Source organism: Condylura cristata, unplaced genomic scaffold (genome assembly GCF_000260355.1).
Source record: "Condylura cristata isolate star-nosed mole 26May11 unplaced genomic scaffold, ConCri1.0 scaffold00020, whole genome shotgun sequence".
Lineage (NCBI taxonomy): Eukaryota > Metazoa > Chordata > Mammalia > Eulipotyphla > Talpidae > Condylura > Condylura cristata.
Genome location: NW_004567121.1, coordinates 9,361,332 through 9,375,510, shown reverse-complemented (window position 1 = coordinate 9,375,510; position 14,179 = coordinate 9,361,332).

Sequence of the window (14,179 nt, the reverse complement as noted above, 5' to 3'; positions counted from 1 at the left end):
GTCTGCCACGCCATGTGGTCACCTCCGGGGCAGGCGGGAATCGAACTCATGTGGAATTGGCTTTAGCTTCTCAGTGCTGTGGTTTAACCCGCTGTGCCACCATGGAGGGCCGAGGACAGTTGTATCTTAAGAAAAAAATAGAAGTTGAAAAACTAACAAATATCCCAAGTTCTCTAATCTTCCCTTGCACTGGACTGTGGTGATGGCACACGGTTGATTTGTTAATGGAAAGCTCACGGGGATTACAACTGAGATGGAAAAAAGCACAAAATGTTGTAAAAATAAATTATTTTATTATTTATAAAAAAAAATTACCCTTCCCTAGACCTTGGGAAAAACTGTGGGCAGATCTCATACTTTCAGTAAAAATGATTATTCACTTTAGAGGTTCATATTTAAGATGGCATTGTTTTCCAGCATACCTCTTGGTCAAGAGGCCCTTTTAAGAGAGGTCATTTCCCCTTGCAAGAATCTACTTTGTCCAAGTTCCATTTCTACCTCCTTATCAGTGTGCAGCTTACTCTTGGGATAGCATCCCTTTTCCTTCCCTCCCTTCCTCTGCTATGCCATCCTTGATGCTATAGTTCTAGATTCTCACTTTCATACTTATCAAAGTGAGAAAGCTAATTCCAGTATTCCTCCAAATTCTCAGAGATACAAATCTAGCTCTTCAAGTGGTAATATTAACATGCCCCCTCCCCATTTGAGGGATAAGAATTCTTTTTTCCCATTTCATATATGTGGAATGGGGGAGGGGGACTTACGGCAATGTTAGGATCAGATTTCACCATCTGCTTCTTCAACCTCTGTGCATTTTTCATCTACTCTTATAGTCTGGAGGTGGATAATAGCTTCAGGTTGATAAACTGGCTTCTCAATGTTTTAACATATTTAGAAAAGCACCTGCCTTTGGAGCATGGGAAGTACTTGACATTTATTATGTAAATAATAAAGGCCTCAGCTAAACTTGATAGCTGAACTTTAGCAACTCTTTGGTCAATTTGCTTGCCATACCCAACTTTCCCTCATTTCATTCACAGTTCCTGAATTACTATATGAAAGATTCTATCCAGGTAATAGATAATTGAATCGGAAATGGATTTCTGAATCTGGAGACCAATCTAAAGATCTAATCAGACTCTCTCCTAGGATTCTGAAATTAGACTTAAGTTAGTAATGTATGCTTGAGCTGAAAGTTTCATACAGTCAGAACTGAGAATGCTAATGATTAAACTGGCAAATAAACAGGAGAAAGAAGCAGATGAAAGGAAAGCATATAGACAGAGAGATGGAGGGAAGGCAGTGTTTGGTACCCTTCCATTTCCAGGAGACATTCTGTAATATTTTTTACATTTTTTTCTATAATATTCACTTTTTTTTTTCATTATAGCCTCCCTTTTTGCTTCAACTGGTCAAATGATAGATTTCTATTCCTTGCAAACAAGTGAAAGCTAGAATAATACATTTGTGAAAATCATTTTTTTATGGCATGTTTTTCTTCATAGTTCAATATTATGCCCCAGTGGATGCCTTGAATTTAGGACATTACCCTAACCTCTCACTATTCAAAGTGCTATCTGGGAACCAATAGTCTAGGTATCACTAGGAACATATTAGAAATTCAGAATTCAGTTTGTACCCCATATTCAGTATCTGCATCTTAACAAGATTCCAGGTAATTTCAGTTATTAGAAATTGCATTTCTAATAGATACCCAGATGATATTAATGCTGCTTGCTCAAGGACCTTACTTGAGAATCACTTGTATAGTGGAGAGGAAAATATCAAAAGGGAAAATAGTCTGGATAGAGACTAATCTCATTCATTTAGGTATTGTCTGTGGCTGCTTTTACACCACAGCAGTGTAGTTAATAAGCTGTGACAGAATTCATAGGACCAACAGAGCCTAAAATGTTTTCTGCTAGAAACTTTTCAGAAGAAGTTTGCCAAACCTTGGCTTAAAATAGTTTTGAACTGTCTGTCTGTCTTTCTATCTATATACCTATTTTGGAGACACGGAGAGTTTTTTTGAACATTAAAAAAAATGATTTATTTATTTATTCATACAGAACTGGGGTACAAGCCAGAGGTGCAGAGACAGAGTAGGGAGCAGAACAGGCAGATTGATGAAGTGTACCGCTGAGGGGAGCAGCTGGTGAGATAGAGGTCTGTTGCATCTTGTGGGTCACCTGTGGGGCTGAAGATTGAACTGTATTGAAGTGTCTGTGGCTAGCTTGCAGTGTTGCATCCTAACCCATTGCACCACCAAGGAGGGCCTTTTTGAACATTTTTTATAGCAAATTTTAATTTGTAAGGTAGATGTGGCTTTTCAGAAGTATCTATAATTTATACTTGAGTTAAAGAATGCTAAATAAGTCAAATGCTTACATGTTCTGATAGCATTTTGTCCAGAAAAAAATTACACTGTATTTAAATAGTCAAATTGATTTTATTAACAAGCTCTAAAGGACTAAAGTTGTATTCCCAGAACTATTTGAGCAACAATGGCAACTGTTGGAATAAGGATATAGTCTCCCCCAAGGAACCATTCTTTCACTTTCAAATGAAAAAATGTTGACTTACTTTTTTTAAAAAAAGATTTATTTATGTATACAGAACTGGGGTACAGGCCAGAGGTGCAGGGGTGGTAAGAAGATTCACCAGAGACAGAGTTGGGAGCAGTACACTGCTGAGGGGAGCAGCGGGCAGGACAGGAGAGGTATGCTGTGCCATGTGGGTCATCTCTGGGGCTGGGATTGAACTCGCACTGAAGAGGCTGTGGGTAGCTAGCAGTGCTGCATCCTAACCTGCTGTGCTACCAGGGAGGCCATGACTTACTTTTATATAAAATTCTGCCTTCACTTAAAATTGATACTGAAAAAAAATCTGTAGGATTCCAAAGCAAAGAAGTTGGACATTATCTAGAATTATGGAGTATAAAAGAAGTTGTTTGATGGAACTTTTTATTTTACAACTGTGCTGTACTGGTGTTAAACATATTCTAAATTTAGTTGAACCATCTGAGCAACTTTTAATAAACAGTTCACAGTTTAATAAACACTTCTCAGTTCACAGGTTGTTCTATAAAGAGTCACATTTTAAGTGCTCAGAGTACATTCTTTGGCTAACCTTCAGCCAGTGAATGAAGCAAAGAGTAATAATTGACCCCTAAGAACTTCCTGTCATTTAATTAATGATAAGAATTTTAATGGATATCCATGGTATTAGGGATTTTGTTGTTATTTTTGTGATTGGTGGTATCATTTTACATTTCATGTACATTATATATGCATGTGTATTAAAATATATTTTATTATTATCCTCCATATAGTAATTCAAGAATGGATTGCTGGATCTTGTACAAGTGTATGTTTAATTATATAAAAAATTTCCTTGGTCCTCCCTGGTGGCGCAGCGGGTTAAAGTGCAGCACTAAGAATGAAAGCCATTTCTGAATGAGTTCGACCCCTGCCTGCCCCGGAGGTGACCACATGGCGCGGCAGACCTCTTCTGACCGGCCCGCTGCTCCCCTCAGCAGTGTACTTCCTTGATCTGCCTGTTCTGCCCCCCACTCTATCTCTGGTGAAGTCTCTCACTGCCCCTGCAAATCTGGCCTGTACCCCAGTTCTGTATGAATAAATAAATAAATCTTTAAAAAAAAATTTCCATACTTTTTTAGAGTGACTAAATCATTATGCATTCCCATAATTAATAAGAATTTCAGTTGCTATACATCCATAGGAATAGTTGGTTTTAACAGTATTTTACATTTTTACTCTTTTAGTGTGTCTATATTGCTATTGCATTTATGGCTTAATTTGCATTTGCCAAATGACTAAAGATGTTGAGAATTTTTCATGGACTTATTACATTTATACATTACATGTATATATTGCTTTTTTGGATGCAGTGTCTGTTTAACACATTTGAAAAATAAATCTTATTTTAGAAAAATTTTAGATTTACAGAAAAATTTCAAAGATTGTACAGAGTTCTCATAAATCCCACATTCAATTTCTCTTATGATTAACATACTAACATGATTCATTTGTTACAAATAATGAATACTGAATATGTTTCAATATTCAATTTTGAAACATTACTGTTAGTGAAGACCTACTTTATGTTTCTGTTTCAGAGTTCCATCTAAGTTATGAGATTGTACTTAGTTGTCATGTCTCTTAACATTCCTCTTGGCTATGATAGTTTCTCAAATAGCCCTTCCTTTTTTATTATCTTGAGAGTTTTGAGGAGTAATCAACTATATTTTGTATGATGCTTCTTAATTTGATTAAAAATTGTCTCATATTTTCCTATTGCTGAGCCTGAGATTCTGTGTTTGGAGAAGAGCTACAGAGGTAAAGTGCTGTTTCTATCACATCATACTAATGGTACATATATATTGTCAACATGATCTTACTATGGTGTTGACCTTAATAGCCTGGTTGAGGTAATGTTTGTCAGGTTTTTCTACATTTTATTTTTTCATAATATTAAATTTTTTTTTTCATTTTTACACATTTCTAAAATAATGACTCTAAAAAATTATAGTTGACCTTAATACTCCCAGTACTTTTATTATTTCTCTCCCAAAGTGTCCTTCAGTAAAGACAAAGTAGCTCACTAAGTTAGTCTTTGATACTTCCCAATTTCCTGTAACAAGTCACTATGAATGCCAAGTGTGCCAGCCATTCTGTCTTTACTAGTGACCACAACATAGTCTGCACCCTCAAGAAACTTATCCTGGGAGTAGTCAGAGAAGTAAAAATATTATGCAGTGCAGTATGACTGATGTGTACTACAGTGGAGATTTCAACATGCTGTGGAAGGATGTTGTCTCACTGGTATGTGAAGAAGTCTTCCTGGAGGAAACTATGAATGGAGAACTGAATGAGGAGAAATTAGCTGTGGAGAGGTTTCTAGCAGAGGAATTGGCTTCATAAGACTAGTAAGTGAGAGTTATTCATAGGTACTGAGTATTTAGACAGTTTATGAGGAACAAAGCCAAGACAGGTGGATCAGTGAGGATCTCCAATCAGTGGAAAGAAGAAAAGTCTAGAGCACAAAAACTTCATAAGTCACATTAAAGAGTTTAGACATGGTTATCAAGAGGGGGTGGGGGAGTGGGGAAGGATAATACTTTCTCTGTTGTTCCAAAATTTATGGGATTTTTTTTCTTATAATAATGACTAATTTTTTTAATATTGAACTAATGCTGTTTATTGTTAATTATCTTTAGTTCTCTATATTAAAGTTAAGGTGTCATATTAAAATTATTTCAAACTGGTATGCATGGATAGGCTACAGTATGAGTTTACAGTAAAGGGTGGGGATGATTAAAATTATTTGTTATATAACATTTTGCTAGTGGGGTCAGAGCCACTGTTGTATATAAAAACTGAAATCAATGAATCCTTGAAAAGATGTAAATAGAGGAGTGACATGATCAGAACAGCATTTTTGTAAAATTGTTCTGATCCTTATGTGGAGAGCAGATTTGAAGGAGCCTTCTGGGAGTGTGGCAATCAGCTGAATGGTCGTTGCAATAATCCAGGTGAGAAATGAGTGACCTGAAATAAGGTATTGGTCGAAGATATAGAAAAAACCTGATAACCCCTCCTGATTCCCTAGTTAACTTTATTTTTTCCAAAAAATATTTATTTTCAAGACCAAAGAATGTTTGAAATTTCAGGCATAGTGTAGTCATTTAGAACCCAGACTCTCCTTAAGAATTCTGAATCTTCATGTTGACATTGGGCAAATTGTTTTATCTCTAAACCACTTTCAGCAAAATGAAGAAAATTTCAGCACTTAAAATGTGATTATTCACAGAACAATTTGTGAACTGATAAATGGAATTATTAATTACACCTATCATGTTTTAATTCTATGAGCATAGAGAGTTCACTTATTAGGCCACTGACTCGCTAAAGAGCAAATTGCAGTTTTCAAAGTCAAATTGCAGTTATGTTTTAAGTAGTGTTATTGATTTATATACCATCTACATGATCGCATTTGCTCCCAATTAAGATGAATTTCAAACAATTCTAAGAGTAGAATGCCTGGCCATGACTGGCAGAGATAGAAAAAAGGGAAGCATTTCTGTTGCCACAATAGTGTAAAACTGAAAGCCTCTCCTTTATATGTAACTTGGTATCATCCTTTGGGGCCACAAAGAGATAACTTCCATAGATTTTGGAATGAGCAAATAAGACTGCCATCTGTGAATAAACTGTAGAATTATGGAAGAAAAATATATAATCACCTAGCAGAGACAGGCTGACTGTTGAGCCACCAAAAATGTCGATAACCTGATTGAAGATATATTCATATATCTAAAGATATCAGTTAAAAAGGACTGATTAGCCTTACATTTCTAGATTTAAAAAAATAGGCAAGACTGGCAGTACTGATTCAAACTCAAGAGTAAAGGAAGTCTAAGCTATTAACCTGATGTGTCTGGCTTTGATAGAAATGAATGCAGGGATAATAGCTAATGGGTTATTGAAGCCTGAATTATTGAAGCCTATGATTCTTTTAAAATGTAATCTTAACTGAGATTGATGCTGTGGCAGGTATTTAAGTCATCCCTTTTGTTTCCTCTTTATTTTTCATTGGGTTCAAAGTTACCCAGAAAAAGGAATATATCTGTAAGTTAAATGGATTAATCAGGCTTTTTACTCCAGTAGCCTCTGTGGCTATCAGTTGAAGCCTTGCTAGTGTTAATGCAGAAGGTGCTCTGCGGTGTGGGCAAGGGGCATGAGTGTCTAGATAAAAACAATGGCAGTGACAGCTATGAGAGGATGAACAGCTGATGAGTGGTGTGATTCTGGAAGAGGCAAGAACATGAGGCCATGCTAGAAAGATGCTAGCAAGCCCAAAGAAAGAGAGTCAAGATTCCTGGAGGATTGGGAGGTTTGATTGCCTGCCACCCTCTCCTGCCTGATCCATGCCTGCCTTCTTGCAGCCAGCCTCCCTGCCTGGTATGTCTGTGTGCCTGGTTCTCTGAGAGCATTAAAGCCTGAAAAATCCACTGAGGGCTGTACTCCTTTATTTGTCTGTCTGAACTGATAGTGACCTGCCCTGTGCATGTTGGCATGACATCCCAGCTTCTTTTGAAGTTATGTATAGCCACATGGCAATTACTGGTCTATGCAATGCAAACTGACATGGTTTAGACAACTTTCAATCCACTTTCTGGTAGGAAATGTACCTTTATCTTTTCTTCTTTCTGCTGGCTAGGATGTCTATGCGATAACTGGAGATTACATAGCAATCTTAAGTCTCGGGTTTAAACCATGTATTGAAGATGACAAAGCAATACGATAGAGGGAGTATGGATAGTTAGTAATGGTGGATCTGCTATTATCGATCCTGGCCTGTTTAATCTGTACTTTGAGGACGCTAGTACTCACAGCTGGATCTATTCCTAACTAATGCAGTTGCTTCAGATATGGTATCAGCTTCTTTTTGTTGCTGTAATGATAACCACAATTTAATTTTTTTATTATAAAAGTTTACCCATTCATTGTGATGTCATCACTGTTCATAGCCATAGTCTATGAATCCCATAGTAAGGATTTTATTTATTTTTGAATTTTATTTATTCATTTCCTTACATTGCTGTAGTTCCTATAGTTCTCCCACTCCAATAAATCACCAGTGAACTATCCCATATTCCCTTGTATTACCTCTCCACCCTCCTGTCTTTGACCTCCTTTCCCTCTTTTACTGTATGCCTCAGATCCATGGTCAGCTTGCTAGTTTTGTCTTTTTTTTTTTTTAAGATTTATTTGTTTGTTCATACAGAACTGGGGTACAGCCAGAGGTGCAGGGGCGGTGAGAGGATTCACCAGAGACAGAGCGGGATGCAGAACAGGCAGATCAACGAAGTACACTGCTGAGAGGAGCAGCGGGCGGATCACTAGAGGTCTGCCAAGCCATGTGGATCTCCTCCAGGGCAGGAGGGAATTGAACTCATGCGGAAGTGGTTTAAGCTTTTTAGTGTTGTGCTTTAACACTATGCACCACCAGGGAGGGCCCAAACAACTTTTTTTAAAAGTGTCTGTATTCTGTCTGCGCAGCCTCATGTGTTTGGCTATCTTCATTAGTCTTATTATGTAGCAACATTCTGATTATGATTTGACCTTCTAATAGGCAGAAAATATGCAGAAATTGAGATTTTTGTTCCCATGACAGATTTCTCATGCCAAATTGGCAAAGTACCTCCTGTGTATGAATTGGCTTCTCTTTGCATTGACTTCAAAGAGAAAATGTACTAGTTATTCCAATGAGAGCATTTTGGTCCATGTGAGAGTTTAATTTCTTATTGTAAATGAATAAAGTGCCATTTGGATGCCTACCTCTGTCTCTTGTACATGAATCAATCTCTTGGGGCCTGACCCAGGACACTGGCAGGAGATCTGGGCCAGATCTTGAAAACAGAACAAATATGATTATGGTTCTATAGTGCTTGCTGCCCAGTTCCTGCTGCTTTCCCTAGGTAACTCCTTGACCACTTATCTATCAGGTCCTTCTTCACTGATTTATAGATCAGTCACTGAAAAGGGCTTTGTCAAAGTTGTGGGATGTAATGTTATCCCTATATAATAATTTTTCATCTTGACAAGTCTCTTGGATAATATTTTGATGGTGATTAGTTATTTTGTCTTTAAAATAATTATTGTTGGCTAGTATTTCTGACAATATAGCAATAAATAAAGCATACTTTTTTTTATTTTAAAGATTTAGCTATTTATGCATACAGAACTGGGGACAGGCCAGAGGTGCGGGGGGTGGTGAGAAGATTCACCAAAGACAGAGTGGAGAGCAGAACAGGTCGACTGACGAAGTACACTGCTGAGGGGAGCAGCGGGTGGGTCAGGAGAGGTCTGCTGCACCATGTGGGACACCTCCAGGGTAGGGATCCAACTCATGCTGAAGTGGCTTTAGCTTCTAGGTGCTGTGCTTTAACCCACTGCACCACCGGGGGCGGGGGGAGGGCAATAAAGCATACTTTTAGTTACCAAATGTAATAACTAGAAAAAGTATAGGTAAAATTGAAATAGGGGTACTTTTTAATCAGAAAATTCTAATTTTAATCAAAATGGTTGCCCTTAATACTATCAACAGATAAGTTACTGGAAATAACAATTAACTATATAAACTTAAAAATGTGCTCAGGATTTTTAAGGTGATTAGAGTTTAGACTTTTCACCAAGTGTATCTTATGAATTAGGATAAACATTTCCACAGGGTTTAACAATTTCTAAAAAATGCTCCCCTACACAGTGAAATGACAATACTTTAATATGCAGTGTTACCAGCACCTTTCCTTACATAATAAAGAAATTAAAGCATAAAGTAGGAAAACAAGCTGGATTTATTGAGACAACTCTGGATCATCACTTCCTGGGAGGTGGGAGGACAGATTTATTCTTACCTCTGAGTCTCCTGATTCAAATATTTGTTCTGTCCTTGGCCTGGTATGCCCTCCTTGTTGCCTAGTAAACACCTTTTCTCCACAATTCACAGTAAAAATCATCTTCTCTTGGGGCTCCCCTGGTGGCGCAAGGGTTGAAGACAGCACTATCAAGCTATCACCAGCCACTGCAGTACAACTTCAATTTCTGGCCAGGGAGCTGACCCACACAGTGCAGCAGACCTCTCCTGTTGTACCCCCGCTCTTCTGAGCAGTGTATTTCAGTCAGTCCTCATCAGCTCTGCACTCTGTCTCTGGTGAATTCTCTCACATCCTCACACCTCTGGCTTATACCCCAGTTCTTGTATACATACATAAAATAAATCTTAAAAAAAAATCATTTTCTCTAAGAAGTATTCTTTGAATCTAAGAGAAAATCATCTTCTGTGATACCACTCTAACTCTGCAATTCTGTACTTTTTACAGATGTGTTTTCTTCTTCTGCAAGCTTCTTGAGGGCAAGGATATATATATTTTAGTTTACAAAATCTAGCACTTACTGCAGTACTATACTAGGCACTATTTGAAGTGCTGCATAGCTATTCAATAATTTAATCCCCATGAGAGTCTCATGGCATCTGCCCCCATTTCTAGCTAAAGAACCTAAAGTAAAGAGAATTAAGTAAGTTATTATTTATTTCTGCTTCAGTGGTATCTACAACTTATATTTTGCATTCTTTCATTCAATAATTGTTCATGCAATAATTCATAGTTAGATACTCTCTAACAAGATATAGCAATGAAATGAAATCAACAAAAACTCCTTAGTGTGGAACTTACATTCTAGGTGACAAATATAGGTTTAAAAAAAAGTGAATTAAATCCATATCCTGATAGATGGTGATGCATTCTAAAAAAAAAAAAATCAGGGAAGGTAAAAGAGGATACTCAGGAGTTACAATATCAACTGTAGATGATGTATTAGGAGTCTCAAGAGAAGAAACAATAGATTTTGTTATAAGGAATTGGCTCATGTAACTGTGGAGCCTGAAAAAGTTTTAAGATCTGAGTTGGCAAGCTGGAGACCCAGCAATACCTGTAGTGTAGTTGTAGTCTAAATTTGAAGGCCTGGAGACCCAGGAGAGCCAATGGTGTAGGTTATAGTCTAAGAGTAGGATAAAACTGACATACCTGTTTGGTAGTCAGTTCCTTTTTTTTTTTTTAAGATTTATTTATTTATGCATACAGAACTGGGGTACAGGCTAGAAGTGCAGGGGAGGTGAGAGGATTCATCAGAGACAGAGTGAGGAGCAGAACAGGCTAACTGACAAAGTACACTGCTGAAGGGAATAGTGGGTGGGTCAGGAGAGGTCTGCCATGCCATGTGGGACACCTTCCCTGGCCAGGAATCAAACTCATGCCAAAGTGGCTTTAGCTTCTTAATGCTTTGCTTTAACCTGCTGTGCCACCAGGGAGTTCCCTTTTACTCCACCTTTTTGCCTACTCAGCATCTATGCAAATGATATTTGGGTTGATACTAATTATGATGTGTGTCAAAGGGCACACATTATTCCCTGTAATTCCCTGTTAGGCTTCCATTTTGTATTCAGAAGGAAGAAAAAGAGGCAAATGTTAGTAGATGTCTTTTGCCAGAAAAAAAAAATGTATATGGAGCAGAGACTTCTTTAATCCAATGTGAGGGCCAGAGAGAATCAAGAAATAAAGGCAAACTAATGTTTCTTAGTAAACTGCCACATTGGCACACTAAACATCTCTACCTTTTTAAATCTAAAATATAGTATAAGAAAAAAGCTCTTTCTACCTCACCCTACTTACCAGTCCATGTAGGGTGGGCATGGACACTCTTTGACCAAAGACTTGTCACCTTGTCACTTACAAGCTCAGGGACCTTAGTGAATATGGTGGTGATTGTGTGTGTATGTGCTAGCAGCCTAAAAATAGTTGTATGCTAATAGAAAATGAATGCTTGTTGCAGTCAGGTTCTGACCTCTTAGCCCAGGAGTATGCTAAATATATATTGTCTAGTTAGTAGAAATACTTATCAAGGGAAAATCAAAAGGAATCCAATGTATAGGCACTTGAATGCAGACCAGTGGTTTTTATCAGGGATTGTACCAATTTTAGGATGTGTTTGGAGAGCTGAGGGTTTATTTTTGGTTATTACAGTGATGAGAGGCATGCAAGATGGCATGTGGTGACTGGGTGGAGGATATATACATGTGAAGCATACTTCCCTCAAACAGAGAAATTTATGTTAATTAAATTTTTTTCTGTGTGCGTAGGTAGATCATACAATATATGAATTTTAGGACAGTGTAGGTCATATTTCATTACAAAAAAGGGGGTAGTAGGTTGGATATGATTGAGAAATACTGTTCTAGAAACTTGCTTATGACTATCTTTTCCATAGAAAATTTACAAATTCTTTATCATCTCATCTGTGTTTATAATTTTATCTAAGGGAGTCTATGCTTAAGTCCTAAATTATGAAAAGTCTCAGAAAGTTGTCTGTGATTCCTCCTTACTGACTCCATAATAGGAAGAAATTACAGATAGGAGCAGTAAAAATTCATACTACATCGCTGTAGTGTGTGAGGATGCATTATATGTGGTGTGAATCCACACCAGGGGCAGAAGTTATTCCTTCTGTTTTCTAGTCCTCTACTTCAAAACTCTCCCCCACCCTACACACACACACATTTCTGTCCCTTGAAATGTAAACTGCATGTCCCAATTACTCTGAACACACTGCAGACAAACTCCCTTTGTTCTAAGGATATGTGTTGGCCAATAAAAGTTTTACACTAAACACACCATCCACTAAGCTCCAGACATTCCACTTGAATGAAAGTGCCAAGTTAAAGGTTTGGAAGATCTTCAAAAGAAGATCCAGAGAGGCAAAGGGTTCATTAATCAGGACCCTACAATTACAAAGATCTGAGGCCTTTTCCCATCATTAGGATGAAGCAGCTGCAAATAATCACAGCAGGAAGGAGCAGAGCATGGCACCATGTTATATGCTTTAAGCTGCAATAGAAAATAGCTAAATGTTTTTTGTCTTTAAGAGGGAACAGTCTAATTAAAAGGGAGATCTTAGAGGCCAACCAAAGAGAGGTTTGATACTTAAAGCTCATAAAATTGTGGGATATTTACTGCTATTGAGCATAATGTGAAATCTCAGCAAGTAAAAGGGTCAACTGAAAGGTTGTCAGTTTCTGGACTGTATGTCTCTTATGAATCAATGCAAAACAATGGCGTTGTGACTTCAACCAAATATTTGTTGAACTAGGTTGGGACATGATGATGAAGGACATGATGAAGGAAAGTGATATGATAAGGGCAGGGCCAACTCTATGGATATTCAACTTGTACAGTCACATAGATAGGACCTGTACTTAGAGGAGCCTCATGCTTTGTTTAATGCCCTGCTGTCACAATCTTGAAATTATTAATAATCTTTGAACAAGGATTCCCACATTTTCATTTTGTGCTATGCTCTTCAATTTGTGTAGCCTTTTCCCAACAAGAGGGTGAACATCCAAGTCTGAGAGACTGAGATTCCACCCCAGGCTTTACCATTGGCTAGCTGTATGATCTTGTATACCTTATTTAACATCAATTCATCTGTAAAACAGGAATCATAATAATAACTAGTTCATAATACTGTTGTGAAGACTAAAAGAAACAGTAGTCAGTAGATAATAGTCATGTCATTATCAATGACAAAGAGTGAGATGACATTGTGAAGGCAAGGAGACACTAAACAATGCTAAGATAGGACTGTTTTCTAAACTCATTTAGCTAACACATTTCTGCTCTGGATGTGTATATTGACGTCACCATCCTTGGAGCAAGACAGGCCAAGATAATTTTCTTAATTGCAGGCTTCACTGACACATTTTGTGCCAGAACCAAAGGAGAGTAGGTGTTATTTCAAATCTGTGAATCATCACACACACTCATGCATCACATATTTCTTATAGATTTAGAAGAGTGGAACTCTAACCAAGATAATGGAGACATTATTTTAGAATGTAGAAATATGCCCATATAAAGGCAACTTGCTATTGAAAATACTTCACTTTGCTGCGTGGGCCTGCCAAGTCATTTTATTTGCCCTACAGTTATGTAATGCAATATTCCCAGCAAAAGAAGGTGAAAATCAAAAAAAAAAAAAATCACCAGATCCATTTTTCCATTTTTCTAGCACTACTTATTAATTATCATCTTGTCATAAATAAATTGATTATGTTGTACTAGAGCATGGTTTTGGCTAATTGAAGGATGAAATGTATAAAGCCAAGTAGAAGCATCTCCTTCTATTTTAATGACTAAATATTTGCTACTAGTTCCTTATTTATTACTGTATTTAAAAGTAGTACTAGGCACTACTTGTCCTTTTAAAATTATTTTTAAAGTTGAGAACTGTTTTTTAAAATATGAAGTAGATTTTTTAAAAAAAGCTTTTAATATATTAAATATGTCATGGCTATTCTATTTGGTGAAAATATCTCGGCTATCATAGTGATAGCCCCCCACACATTGGAGTTGAGTCATAGTTCTGGAAGAAAATTCTTCAACTTCTAGGAAGACAAAATTGGCCCTGTGATGTGGGAAGTAAGTTCTTTTTTTCAACCAAGGCTAGTTGTATATGTGAGAGTAAAGGTAAAATTGATCTTCTGCCTCTCTCTAAACATTTTTTAAAAAGATTTATTTATTTATGCATACAGAACTGGG